The 14,914-nt window shown below is 43.9% G+C and overlaps 1 pseudogene; it reads right to left on the minus strand.

Annotated features, from left to right (window-relative positions):
* Window positions 1-13,589: 13,589 nt before the first annotated feature.
* On the minus strand, window positions 13,590-14,526 carry LOC128584381 (Y-box-binding protein 1-like; annotated as a pseudogene).
* Window positions 14,527-14,914: the final 388 nt, after the last annotated feature.

Consider the following 14,914-nt stretch of genomic DNA (forward strand, 5'->3'; position numbering starts at 1 on the left):
GAGAGATGCTGGTTCCAGAAGAGAGCAGTCACCAGGAGGCAAAAACAGCATGTGTCCATCACAGCCCTTGACATTCTCATCTTGCAACTTCCACTGGGAAAAATACAATTCATTCCCTTTCAGAGAAATGACACAAGGGCGAAATATAGTGTCCTTAAAAGAAAAGAGGCGATCGATCTCCCGTATTTTATTACCTAAGATTTAGAGAATTGTCACTTTGAGACCAAGATATCACTTGTATTTGTGTTATGGAAAGCCTCAAACAAATCGCTTCCTGATAGTTTACTGTTTCAATAACATTGGGAAGGGGGGCCATTGTTTTTAGTTCTTGTGGCTGTCACAGTAAACCCTCATCACCAGCATATCTCTGGGCTCAAGGATGTGGTGCATCAATCTCCTCTGCATGGTGCCTTTCGAGAAGGCTCTGCTACTAAATCATATATGCAGTTCACCTGGTCCCACTACTTGGTGAAGGAGACCAAGGACTCCAGAGAGTTGTTCTATTAACATTTAATCTCCCAAAGAACATTTTCCCTGCACCCTTCCTAAACCAGTGTACATGCACTCAAATTCCAAACATCATGCCATTATCACATGTAAAATGATCAAATGGGTCCCTATGATCCGTTTGTAAAAGGCATAGAACATTGTCTGCCACGTAAGTAAGCACTTTTAAAGAGTTTTCCTTAGGCGGCTCCCATAACTCAGTGGGTAGGGCTCTGGCCACATACACCGAGGGTGGCAGGTTCAAGCCTGGCCTTGGCCTGCTAAATAACAATGACAACTGCAACAAAGAAATAGCTGGGTGTCGTGGCAGGCACCTGTAGTCCCAGCTACTTGGGAGGCTGAGGCAAGAGAATCGCTTAAGCCCAAGAGTTTGAGGTTGCTGTGTGCTGTGATGCCATGGCACTCTACGAGGATGACCAAAGTGAGACTCTGTCTCAAAAAAAAAAAAAAAAAAAATGAATAAACAAATAGTTTTCCTTGCTGAAGACAGATCCAAAGAAACATGTGGCAAACTAAGTGTTCCACAGGCTCTGAAGTAGTGGGAGGCTCCCCTTAGCCTTCCTATCCAGATGAAAGAGGCAAGTCAGACTTCTCAGATTTAATTTGTTAATTGCACATGCTGAGGTCTGGAAATTCAAGATATCCAAGCACCAGTCGTTGCCTTCAAAAAGCTCCGGGCTGAGGGTGAAGATAGCATGTTCTAAAGGACTTGCAGGAGCTGTGTGCTGGGCGGTCCTGATCAAACAGCCCTGGTATGGCCTCGTTCCAGGCCCAGCGCTCCATCCCTGGGCAGGCAATCCAACCTTTGCAACCCTTCTCCCCTTCTCAGGTCAGCGGAATCACTGTGGCATCTTTCTGTCTGATGCTTTTGACCACAAACATCAGAACCACTTGGTTAAAACAGGCCTGGACTTATGGTCCTTTGCTATCTTCACTAAATGGAAGCCCAGAGGCTGTGCCTGCAGTTAGGCTGGATGCAGTCCTCCCTGGCTGGAGAATGTCCATTGGGGCTGCCCACATGCTAGTTTGTCTGGAACATTCTCGTTTTAGCACAGGAAGTACTGCGTCTGGAGAAAGTACCGCAAAGGCCACAGCCCTCAACACCTGCTGCCTGCATGCAGAACGAGACAGGTGCTGGTGCCCTCTGTACTAGGGAAGACCTTTCTCAGGGGTCCTAGCAGATATCCCCTCACAGTTCACTGGTCCGATTGGGTCACATGGCCACTCCGTGCCCAATCACTGTTCAAGGGGAGCCTTGGTGTGATGGCTCAGGTAATTTTGAAGGAGCTCTTGAGGGAGTCCAGGGTGTCCTGTGCATTCTGACTTCCACCAGGAGGGCAGGCTGGGTGTTGAGTGAAAAAGAATCTTCTAGAAGGGACTAGGCACTATGAGAAACCAGCGCCTCAAACCACAGCAGCCTTGGCTCTGTTTGGAATGGCAGGGCCATCCTCTGCCTGCTCTTCCCAGAAAGGGACTTCCACGTTGGGGCAGAGCAGGGCCCAGCTCCCAGAGAGCCCCTTGGTGAGCAGGTCTGGTTACTGTGGGTCAGCGCTCCGGCTTGTAGTCACCTCCCAGACCGAGAAATGGGTGGTGAGAGCCCCACCTCAGGTGGTCGTCCTGAAGCCAGAGCCTGGCCTATAGTAAACACAGTATATGCTGCTTGTTCTATTACCTACTTCAGGGGAAGGTGGACAAATCCTTAAATTTGTTCTCATGCATCCTGTGCCTCCGTCTGGTGTGACTAAAGCCAGTCTGGGACTTAGTGTAGAGATCTTGCCCCCTCCAGGGGAATGAAAGCAGGGGCCAAGGAATGTGCGTGTTCCTGAACTCAGACAGTTCATTAGCAGAATTTATATTGGCATGGGAACTCATCAAAGAGGTTATGTTACAATATTTAATCTTTAAAAAAAATTTTTATTTATTATTATTATTTTTTTTTCTGTAGAGACAGAGTCTCACTTTATGGCCCTCGGTAGAGTGCTACGGCATCACACAGCTCACAGCAACCTCCAACTTCTGGGCTTAAGTGATTCTCTTGCCTCAGCCTCCTGAGTAGCTGGGACTACAGGTGCCCACCACAACGCTTGGCTATTTTTTGTTGTTGTTGTTGTTGTTGCAGTTTGGCTGGGGCCGGGCTTGAACCCACCACCCTCGGTATATGGGGCCAGCACCTTACTGTCTGAGCCACAGGTGCTGCCCACAATATTTAATCTTGAAGAATGTTTATTGAACAGGCTGGCCTCTGGCTGGGTGAAGGGGTTTTTCTTTCAGGGGCCCGGGATTCTTCTCATGCCCTGGCCGAGTCAAATTCCAAATGAAAGGACAGCCGTGGGACACGCCTTCTCTCTCTGGCAAGTCCCAGAATGCTTCCTGAAGTTTGCTTTGTTGCTGAGAGTCTAGCTCCAGTTGTTCTGATTCTTTCTGTGATTTGACAATTGCCTGGGCTGTCTTGCTGTGCCTCAGTTAGATTGCCTGTTACTGGTGGTCAAGGATTGTATCACAGCTCCCTTGGTATCCCTTGAAGGTGCTGGAACAGAAGCTTAAATGGAACAGATATTCAATAATAGAATTGAAAATTTCATCCCCCAAAGATAACTGTCTCAGTAATTTGAACTATAATATTAAATTCCAAACTCAGTTTCTACCACAGTGCCCTCTTTTTCCATTTTGTAATAATTTCTCTTTTATTTCTGAAGATTGCTGAGGCAGTGAATTGCAATGACTATCTCTCGTCTGCTACTAGTTACCTTATTTCCCTGGAGGAATCACCACCACTGACTGTCCCAGAATTTATTAGGCTCCTCCTTTATCACCAGCCATCTCTCATGTGAATAGGTGAGTTTCTGTTCTTTTGAGTTGTTTTTCCATGTGGTCCTATAGAAAATCGTTGACAGTGGCTGTGCTGGTCTCAGCTGATATTTTTCTCTCTCAGGGGTTCTTTCATCTCGACCTGTACGGGAGAAGCTCCACCAGTGGCAATGAGGGCTGGTCTCAGAGTATTGGCATCAGGCAAAAGGCATCTGAGGTTAGATCAAAGCTTTCATATATTGTGTGCAGCAGCAGGACATGTTTCTCTGAACAGTGAGGGTATGTTTAAGGGAGGAGGGCTTTTTTGGGGAGTGGGGATAAATTGCCCATTTATCGGTTATCTTCTGTATTGTTGATGGTGGGTCAAGCAATGTCTTCTGTGACTTTGATTTTTTTCTACATTGAATTTCTATTTTTCAAGGATGAGAATTACTGGTAATATTGATGTGAACAATCTATTTGCTTTTAGAAAAGTTTTCTCCTGCCTGATTTATTAAGTAATGTACTCACAGAAATTGTGATAATGCAAAAGCAATTCATGGGGACAGTATTCATGTTCATCAAACATTTTTTGACTTTAAGGTTATAATCTTACCAAGATAGTTATTAAGGAAAAGTCCAATATGGTTTGTAGATGGAAGTGATATTAAGCAATCATGCAAGGGTCTTCAGTCCCATCCCATCCATCCCCTTAATTCCATTCATTCCATTCCATCCATTTGTCTTAGTTTGTTTGGGCAGCTAAATAACAAAACTACCACATGCTGGGTGGCTTGAACACCAAACATTTATTTCTCATAGTTCTTGAGACTGGGAAGTTCCCGATCAAGGCACCTGCAGATTTCACGTCTAGCAAGAGCCCACTTCCTTGTTCGTTGACTGCACCCACTTTCTCTCTGTCTTCATGTGGTGGAAGGGTTGAAGCACCCTCTTCTCTTTTCTTTCTTTTTTTGCAGTTTCTGGCTGGGGCTGGGTTTGAACCTGCCACCTCTGGTATATGGGGCCGGCGGCCTACCCCCTTTGAGCCACAGGCACCGCCCTAGCACCCTCTTTTCTAAGACCACTCAATATCATCATGATCTAATCACATCCAAAGGCCTCACCTCTTGACACCCATCACTTGGGGGATTAGTATTTTATCATATGAATTTTTTGGGGGGAGGAGGCACAAACATTTGGTCTGTAATACCATTCCTGGCACTTTTTATGAATCAATTGATATGATTATGTCCTTCTTTAACTTATTAGCATGATGGATTACAATGATATACTTTCAAATACTGAGTGAATATTAACACCTTGAGTAATCCTGCCTTAGTCACAGTGTATTGGTGTTGCTGAATTCTATTTGCTAATATGTACTTTGTCTCCATTGGTGCTTGTGTTTTTTTAATACTGTCTTTTTGTCTATTACCCCATTACCCAGGGTAATACTAGCCTCATGAAATTATTTGGAAAGTGTTTACCTTTCATTTTGTTGTTTTAAATTGATGTTAATTTTCATTTAAACCTTTGGTAGAAGACTCCAGTGGAAGAATCTTCTCTGGAAATTTCTTTTTCAGTAATTTCTAATTACAAATTTAATTTCACTAACAATTGAAGAGATAGTGAAATTGCTGAGTTCATATTGGGTGAATTGTGGTAATTTGTTCTTTTCAAAGAATTGGCCTACATACATTGTAAAATTTGTGTATATTATAAGCATTCTTTGATTACCCTTCTGATGTTTGCATGGTCCATAAGTGACATTCCCTGTTTTATTCCTGATGGTGAAATTGTTTCTTTTTTATTGTTTTCTGGTCTTGCTAGAATTTGTCAAATTTATTGACCCTTTCAAAGAACCAACTTTCCTCCCCACAAATTATACATTTATGTTAAATTATATCAAAACATCATATTGTAAGCCATAAATTTATATGATTTTATTTGTTAATTATATCTCAATAGAACCAAGGGGAAAATAGCCAACTTTTTTATTGATTTGCTCTATTGTTTTACTGTTTATAGTTTCATTGATTTTTGCTCTTTATTTTCTTCCTTCTTTTTGCTTTGGGCATATTTTGATCTTCTTTTTCTGCTGTGTTTTGGCAAGACATAAGAAATCGGCTGAAGGATATACTTTGCCTTGTGTGGGTGAATTAAACAACGGCACAAGGATCGATTACTGACAGACTTTGGAAGAAGTGACAAGATTCATCACCCACCAAGATGTGTCTCTGTTCTTGATGTAGTGATATGTGGACTGAACTTAGCAGTGAATTCTGTATTTTGTGCAGTCAATTACATTTAATGTACTGTGGTAAATTAAACTTGAACCATGTGGTTGGGGGGCTGGTGAAAATTAACTAAAGGGAGTCAAAATCAGTGTATATTAAGGGTGGGTCATGTCTGTAATCCTAGCACTCTGGGAGGCCAAGGTGGGTGGATTGCTTGAGCTCAGTAGCTGGAGACCAGGCTGAGTAAGAGGGAGACCCCATTTCTACTAAAAATGGCAAACTAGCAGGGCATTGTGAAGGGGTCCTATAATCCTAGCTACTTGGGAGGCTGAGGCAAGAGGATTGCTTGAGCCCAAGAGTATGAGTTCACTGAGCTATGATGCCATGGCACTCTACCCAGGGTAATGGAGTGAAACTCTGTCTCAAAAAAAAAAAAAATTAGTGTATAACAGAATGAGTCAGAATGAAGAGTGCCTGTTTTTAAAATCGGTAATAATTACCGATTCTATGCTGTTTTGAGATGTGATACAGAGACATCTCATGTACATTGTCCTCAGTTTTCTCCAAGAAAATATTTTGTAAAACACATCCAGAATATAGACATTGACAGATACTATTCAGATTCCCCACTTTTACTTATATTGTGTATGTTTTATAATGACTGTGCAATTCTGTTGCCTGTATAGGCTTGTGTGCCTACTACCACAGTCAAAATGCTGAGAAGTTACTTAGCATTGCCTTTTTATATAGCCCCGTCCATCCTATCCCTGTACCCTAGAAACCTCTATTCGGTCCTCCAATTAAAATATTGTGCCATTTCAGAAGTGTTACATAAATGGAATCATACACTCTTCTGCACTACCTTTTTTCTCCATGCAGTATAATTCCCTAGAGATTCATCCAAGCTTTTGTGTATGTCAATGGTTTCTTCCTTTTCACTGTTGAGTAGTATGCCATGGTATGGATATACCACAATTTGTTTAACCATTCACCTACTGCAGGACTTCTGGGGCATTTCAAGTTCTGGGTTGCTGTTGTGAATCAAGGCACTGTAAACACTCATGTTTTTGTGTGAGCATGTCTTCTTCTCTTTGGGGGCAAATGCAAAAGAGAACATATTATTTTATGTTTCGTGTTATATGAAAACACCAAGCTTTTCTCCAGGGTAGCTGCAGCATTTTACATTCCCCTGAACAACATGTGTATGATCCATTTTATCCCACATTTTCACTGGTATTTGGTATTGTTGCTACTTGTTCTTTTAGCCATTCTGATAGGTGCATAGTGATACCTTATTGTGGTTTTAATTTGCATTTAACCGATGGCTCGTGATGTTGAACATCTTTTCATAAACTTGTTTGCCATCTGCTTGTCCTCTTCAGTGAAGTATCTGTTCGTGCATTTTGCTTATTTTCTAATTGGAGTGTTTGTGTTTTTAACTGTTGACTTTTGAGAGTTTTTATCATATCTCATTGATACTAGTCTTTTGTCAGAAATGTGGTTTGCAAATATTTTCTTCAGTCTGTAGCTTGTCCTCTCATCCTCTTCACAGGGGTTTTTGCAGAACGAAGGTTTTCAGTTTTCATGAGGTCCCCTGAGCAACCCCTGTCTCCAACCTGCTGATTTTCCTCCCAGATTTTCCCTGGAATCTGCTCACTTCCTGCCTCCACAGTTCCTTTTGAAAACTGCCCCTTCTGGGCTACTGTCCACATACTACTAGTTGAGGCCCCTTCCCCTCCCACCTGGAGTGATGGTGGCCTCAGGAGACAGCCTTCTCCCGAGAGTTCACCAGTCCACATCCTGAAGTCCACCATGAGACTGACCTGACCCGTCAAGAGCACATCTCTGCATCTTTATCAGAACCTATTGGACGTCTCATCTACATGGGGCTGGCATGCGAAGGGTGGGACATGAGACATCCAAAGGGTTCTGATAAAGATGCGGAGATTTGCCGTTGACGGGTCAAGTCAGTCTCACAGTGGGCTTTAGGATGTGATAAGTATCAAAGTTGGCACCTCACTGAAATTTCCAACTTACTATCCTGATCATTTTATTTTGAGGGATGGCAGAACAGTCATGTTACTACAGAGGAGCTCACTCTTAGTGATGTACAAGTTCTTCCGCATACATTAATCTCATACACCAAACTTTTGTCTGTCAATCTTATTATTTTTTTTAGCAGTAGTGGCAGGCACAGTAGTGAATTTAGGGTTAAGCCATTGGCTGTTGGAGTTTCTCTATTAGCCTCTTCACTTGATTCCCATGCTCTTGGAGTGAAAAGCTGCATTGTAGAAATAGCAAAGACTTTTCTTCGTTTGAAAATTTAGGTCAGCACGAGAGAGATGCTAACCTAAATTAGTGGATGATGAGAGACGCTAACCTAAATTAGTGGATGATGAGAGATGCTAACCTAAATTAGAACCACTATCATCCTTTGTTTGCACGCAACAGAACTGCCTTGGCTGATTTAAGTCAGTTATTGAAAGGCTACCAGAAGCCCATAGGAATGAAGCAAAAAGTGGAGCACCAAGTAATGAGCTTTCCATTTCAACACAGACATTATCTGATGCATCGGGGACCCAGAAGCTGGACTCAATAGAGGAGAGTATTTTCCTTTTAAACCATGAAGAGTTTATCTTTATTTTTGTCTTCATCAAAGCAGGAGAATTCATACATCAATGTCACAAATGTACTCAGACTTGCACAAGCCTCGGAAGTATGTGCAGAGACAAATTGATCCAAACTGATGAACGCAAGTTGAATCTGGATAATGAGCCGTAGATTGGGTCTTTCCACCCAAAGCAGGTTTTACATTTGCAGTTTCATCAGAAAGGGAAATAACAGTTGTGGTGTTCTCATTTTCTTCTTTTCAGCCTGTCTGACTGATGACACATTAGTGTGCCCAGGTTTTGCAATTATGATCCATTTGCGTCTGCGTAAGCGAGGTCTGCACCCAGTTTTTCGGCAGCCAGCAGTGTGGCTTGAGCAAGCATTCCCCGAGGCTGAGAGATGTGACCTCCAGGCGGGAGCATCTGAGTCGGGCATATGGTTGTCCTCCTGGCAGGTTCCCTGTAGCTCATAGGCAGAAATTCTGTGAAGACGATTAAACTCTCCTGACCTGCTAGTGTGTGGGCGATGAGTCTATTCATTGTTAATGAGAGTTCTTTGGCTTATTGAGCTATTTAACATTTAACAATTGTTTTCTATAATTCAGAAAAATAGTGTTTGGTGCACTTTGGAAAAACACTTGCTTGATAAGCATGGCCCTCTCCTGCTGGCTGTTCCCTGATCTTCTGCCAATGGTGATGAGGGCGAGCTGGCGGCAGCAGAGGCACCTGCCCACGGGGACCGTCCAGCTGTAGCCCTCTGGCTCCACGTGGACTTCCTCGGCTCTTCCATCCCTGGGTTTGACCCTGGTCCTGGGCAGGAGATGCCCCACCCTTTTCCATGTGTCCCACTGCTCCATCTTGGCACTACTAGACTTTTGAGAAAGGTCTTTGGACCCAGGCCTTCCTCCTGGGCCCCTCTCTCCTTCCTAACCTTGTTGGGAAGGCGTCTATATTTCTGTCTCCCTTTTCTCATCCTCTCCTCACTGGGACCTGCCCAGGCGGCCCCTACCACATGCTCAGCCACACGCTGCTTGCTGAGGTCACTGCCAACTGCACATCACTGAACCCAAGTGGCAGATGTATCCCTTCTGCCGTTGGCTTCTGTGGCAGAGCAACGCTAGTTTCTTCCCACGTCTCAGACTGTCCACCTTGGTTTGCTTTTCAGACTCCACCTCCACTACCCTGATGTTAAATGTCCAAGGATTTGTCCTGGGTTGCTGTCTCTGGTTACTGTATTTTTTATCCTAATTTCATATTCCCTGGGACTTCAGCATTGTTCATATGCTGGAGAATCCCTGGAGATTCTCCAGGTGTTCTCATTTTCTTCTTTTCAGAAGAAGACAGCCGTGCTCTCTCCATCAGCTTCAGACTCGTAACCAGTGGCCTGCACATCTCATCTGCAGCAGCTTCCCTCCCTGTGTAGACTTGCATGGAAGAGGGGGTCAGCCTTTAGGGCCACTTCACTCTCCGCATGTCCAGCCTGTCACCAGACTGGTGCCTAGCCACCCTGTCTCAGCTTCCCTCTGAGCACAGCCCCCTCCTTCCCAGCTCTGCCCTCTGCCCCCTGCAGAGCCTCTTTCCTGGTCTCCAGCTCCTTCAATGCTGCCCCAGCCCCTGGGATCCTCCCTCCCCTGGCAGGATGGGTGACCATTTATTTATTTATTATTTTTAATTTTTTCTTTGAGACAGAGTCTCACTCTGTCACCATGGGGTTGAGTGCTGTGGTATCATCATAGCTCATAGCAACCTCAAACTTTGGGCTCAAGAGATCTTCCTACCTCAGCCTCTCAAGTAGCTGGGACTATAGGTGTTTGCCACAATACCTGGCTCATTTTTCTATTTTTAGTGGGGATGGAGTCTCGCTCTTGCTTGGGCTGGTCTCGAACTCCTAAGCTCAAGCAATCTGCCTGTCTTGGCCTCCCAGAGTGCTAGGATTTCAGGCGTAAGCCACTAATGAGCAACCTTTTAAAGAAGCAGATCTAGCCATCACCTTCCTCTCCTGTGGACTCTTCCTGACCCCCCTCATGATAACTGCAGGGATACCCCTCCCTATGGCGTGAAGCCCTGACTTGCTTTGTACCACCCTCTTCCTCTCTTTACCCAGGCACGTGCCCTTCCCTATGCCTGGAGTACTCTCCCCCCTCTACTTGTTTTAAGAGATTGAAAGATGGATCCACTGCAAAGGTCAGTCACCTAAAGTGCGTGACTATGATTATCTATTGAGAAGCAATTGTACAACAAGATTAATGTTCACAATAGAAGCAAAGAGAGACATAGTCATTTTTCTAGACACTGAACCATTTAGTTGTTACAAGCATGCCTACATTTTATGAAACAGTAATTATAATGTAGACACAATTTTTATTTTCATAGTTATTTTCAATAAAATTATGAATGACAGGATTATTGCATGGAGATTTACTCATACTACAACCACACAGATTAAATTATACCACCAAGACTGTTCTCTCCATATCCTTATTTGTTTTTCTTATTAGTAAAAATGCTTGTGATTTAAAACCATGTCATTTAATGGGGTGAAGTCTGAGCTAGGCCTGTTGCTGTCCCTGTCATGTTAGAGTTGTAGGAATACGTCCAGGCAGAGCTCACCACTTGCTCCTCCATGTGGGGCAGAGGGCTTCATGAACTCCATCATGTGGGGTTTGACCCCTTTCTGCTGTCATTTTTGTTCCAACTGTTAAGATGTGGGGACAAGTCCCCAAGCTCTTGTCCGTGGGTTTGAATAACCCAGCAGCCTGGAGGCCCCTCGACTTCTCTTTCTGCCTAGACTGACAGGTAGCTCTGTGGGCACTGTGCCCAGGGCCAGGGGCAGAGGCAGGTGGCCATCTTGTGCTTAGAATTCCTTCTGACCTTCCAGCCCTGATTGTTTTTTATCTACTTTGTCTTTTTATTGCTGGAATTTACTCTATCCTCATCATCCCAGGGGTGGAGTTCCCTTCTCTCCTCTGCCATCTGTCTGGTCATTTGTTTTCCCCAGTGTCTGTGGGGAAGTTCCCTGCTCAGGGCTTTTCCCCTGAAGCTATAGTCAAGGTATGCTGCCTTTGTGGACACTGACCATCCCGGGGGCTCCAGCCTTGGGGGTGGCATGGGAAGTGGGTGTGAGTGGGGGCTCTGCCAGAGTCTAAAGCCAGAGAAAGAGGGAGCAAAGTCTGTGGTCACTCTGTAGTAGCTGCTGCCCCTGGTGTGGCCAGAGGGGATGCCCCACTTCTCTTAGGCTCTGTCCTATTCCTGTGAAGAGTGGGGCAAATGTAGCCCCTTTTCCATGTGCTCAGAGCACCTACTGGCTGCTGGTGTTCTGAGGTTGTGCAGGATGCTGGCAGCTCAAAGTCACTGCCTATTTCTGAATGGGATGGCACCCCCATTCCCATGCCCTGAGGTGCCTTATGATGACCCACTGCACGGCAGGTGACCTCAACTTTGGATGGACATGGAAGTCAGCCCCTGAGGGAATGCTTCAGTGGCTTTTTTTCGAGAAGAACACAACCCAGTTTTAATATGGACAAAGGGCTTGAATAGACATTTCTCCAAAGATCTGCAAATGTCCAATAAGCACATAAAAAAGTCCAACATTATTATTCTCCAGGAAAATTGTGAATCAGGCATAGTGGAGCACCTGTGGTCTCAGTTACTGAGGCAGGAGGATTGCTTGAGCCCAGTGGATCAAGACCAACCTAGTGATATAGTGAGACCCTGTCTCAAAAAAATTAATACAACAATAGCAAAAAATGTGAAGTACCATTTGGTAGGATGGCTGCCAATACCCAGAAGACCAAAAATCACATTATAACAAAGATATTTGTACCAGAATGTTTATTGCAACCCAATTCATAATTGCTAAGTCACGGAAAAAGCCCAAGTGCCCATCGATCCACGAATGGATTAAAAAATTGTGGTATATGTACACCATGGAATATTATGCAGCCTTAAAGAAAGATGGAGACTTTACCTCTTTCATGTTTACATGGATGGAGCTGGAACATATTCTTCTTAGTAAAGTGTCTCAAGAATGGAGGAAAAAGTATCCAATGTACTCAGCCCTACTATGAAACTAATTTATGGCTTTCATATGAAAGCTATAACCCAGTTATAACCTAAGAATAGGGGGAAGAGGGAGAGGGAGGGGAGGGAGTGGGGAGGATGGGTGGAGGCTGGGTGATTGGTGGGATTACACCTGCGGTGCATCTTACAATGGTACATGTGAAACTTAGTAAATGTAGACTATAAATGTCTTAACACAATAACTAAAAAAATGCCAGGAAGGCTATGTTAACCAGTGGGATGAAAATATGTCAAAAGGTCTATAAAACCAGTGTATGAATAAAATAAACAAATTAACCATCTGTAGTGGTTCATGTCTTTAATCCCAGTACTTTGGGAGACTGAGGCAGGAGGATTATTGAGCCCAGGATTTTCATGCTGTAATGAGCTATGATTAGGCCACCACACTCCAGCCTGGGTGACAAAGAGATCCTGTCTCTAAAAAAAAAAAAACAAAAAAACCAAAAAAAAAACAAACCAGTGTATGGTTCCCCATGATCGCATTAATGTACACAGCTATGGTTTAATACTAATAAAAAAAATCAAGTGTTGAGGAGGATGTGAATAAACTGGGAACCTTGGGTGTTACTAGTAAGAATGCTGTGTTAAACAGTTTGGTGGTTCCTTAAAAAGACATTTAATTATTATATGATCCAGTTCTTTCACTTCTAGGTAAATACCCCAAATAATCGAAAGCATGAAAACTCAGATACTTATACATCAACATTTGTAGCAGTGTTATTCAAAACAGCCAAAAGTTGGAAACAACACAAGTTTGATACCAGCAGATGAATGGATAAACAAAATGTGGTACACTTATACAATGGAATAATGCTCGGCAATAAACATGAATGAAATTCTGATACATGCTGCAACAGGAGTAATCTTTTTTGTTAATTATTTAAGACCTTTATTAACAGGTGCTTGCAGCTTGTTGACTTCAAAAAATCAAGATGTAAGATTTTGTTACAAATTAAAAATGAAGTTCTTAGAAATCTCAACTTGGCCAGATATGAAACAATTTAAAAACTTTTTTTTTTTTTTTTGCAGTTTTTGGCTGGGGCCGGCACCCTACTCCTTAAGCCACAGGCACTGCCCACAATTTAAAAACTTTTAAAGGCGTATTGAGAAAAACGGGATTTTTAAAAAAACACATTTTTATTACCAAAAAAATAGGTAAAAATAATAAAAACCCCATGCTGCATAGATAATGCAGATAGTTCTAGTTATCTGATCAACAGGCAAAAAGCAAGCATTTAAGGTCTTCGGCTCCAATCTTCTGATCATTTCTTATTTCTGAAATTTCATATTCATTTCTCCTTGTTGGATGACCAAACCAGAGGATGACAGAGATGGTAGACATGTTGGCAATTACTCAGTCCAGCTCTGCTCAGCCGTGGGAGTGGATGCGAGCAGACGAAGCTGGTGGATCGGCTGCTTTTGTCTCTTTGCCATCTTGTGGTTTAGGGTTTTCTAGGCATCTGCACCAGTAATTGAAGTTGCCACGGTACTGACATTGAGGCCGCTGCTGACCTGGGTCTCATCTCCTTGATTCTCTTTATCCTCTTCATTGCCGTCCTTTCTGGGCTGTCTTTGGCGAGGAGGCTCCTGTGGAATCGTGGTCTATAACCCTGATACATATTCTGTCTGACTGGTCTACCTTGTTCTCCTGCACCCTGGTTGTCAGCACCCTCCATCACTTCTCCCTGAACAGGAGGGTTGGAATACTGTGGTTGATGCCCATAGGGTCTCTGCATGTAGTAAGGTGGGAACTTTTGCCTGCGGTAGGGCCAGCGCTGTTGGGCCTGGCCTTCAGGAGCACTCTGATTCCTACTTCTTTTCTCTGGCTCTAGCTGTTCTGGTAATTCTGCAGGTAATTGGGTGGAGGACCCCTGCAATGTGGATAGTGCCTATACTAGTCAGGGTCTGCTGAATATTTACTGCCTTGATCTGGAATTCCACTAGGGCCTGTAACATTTGCTGCCTCCGCACCCTTTTCTTCTTCAACAACATCAAACTCCAGTCTCTCATCTCCTACACTGCGAAATGACTTCCTGGGGTTATTTTTCTTTATGGCAGTCTGCTGTACAAACACATCTTCCTTGGTGTGATTCCTGTTGATGAAACCATATCCGTTTCTTACATTGAACCATTTTACTGTTCCCAAAAACTTAGTTGTGATTTTTTTGTTCCGGTTGGCAGGCACTGTAGATGTGAGGCCACCAGGGATACCGCTCCCTGAGCCACTGCCTGTGGTGCTGGGCTTGGTGTTGGCCATGCTGAGGCGGCTTAGCGGGTGGCTGCTGGGTCTCAGCCTCTCTGCTCATGGTTGCTGTGGTGGTGACTGGGGCTGGCTGCAGTAGCTTCAGCTCCTCTGGATGTGTGTTCGTAACTAGGGCGGCAGCTGAGGGCTGCTCAGGGCTCTCTGGAGTCTGCTCTCTGCTTCAGCTATCGATCGAACTCAACATGTAATCTTGAAAACATTATGCTGAGTTAAAAGTCAGGTGCACACACAAAAACCCAAATATGAATGATTCCAGTATTTGAGGTACTTAGAAGAGGTAAATTCACCAAGACAGAAAGCAGAATGGGGGGTGCCAGGTGCCGGGGCTGGGCAAGTAGGGAACTATTGTTTAATGGGTACAGAGTTTCTGTTGGACTGATGAAAAAGTTCTAGAAATAAATAGTGGTGATGGTTTCAGATACTTGAGTTGC

Source organism: Nycticebus coucang, chromosome 4, assembly GCF_027406575.1.
Source record: "Nycticebus coucang isolate mNycCou1 chromosome 4, mNycCou1.pri, whole genome shotgun sequence".
Lineage (NCBI taxonomy): Eukaryota > Metazoa > Chordata > Mammalia > Primates > Lorisidae > Nycticebus > Nycticebus coucang.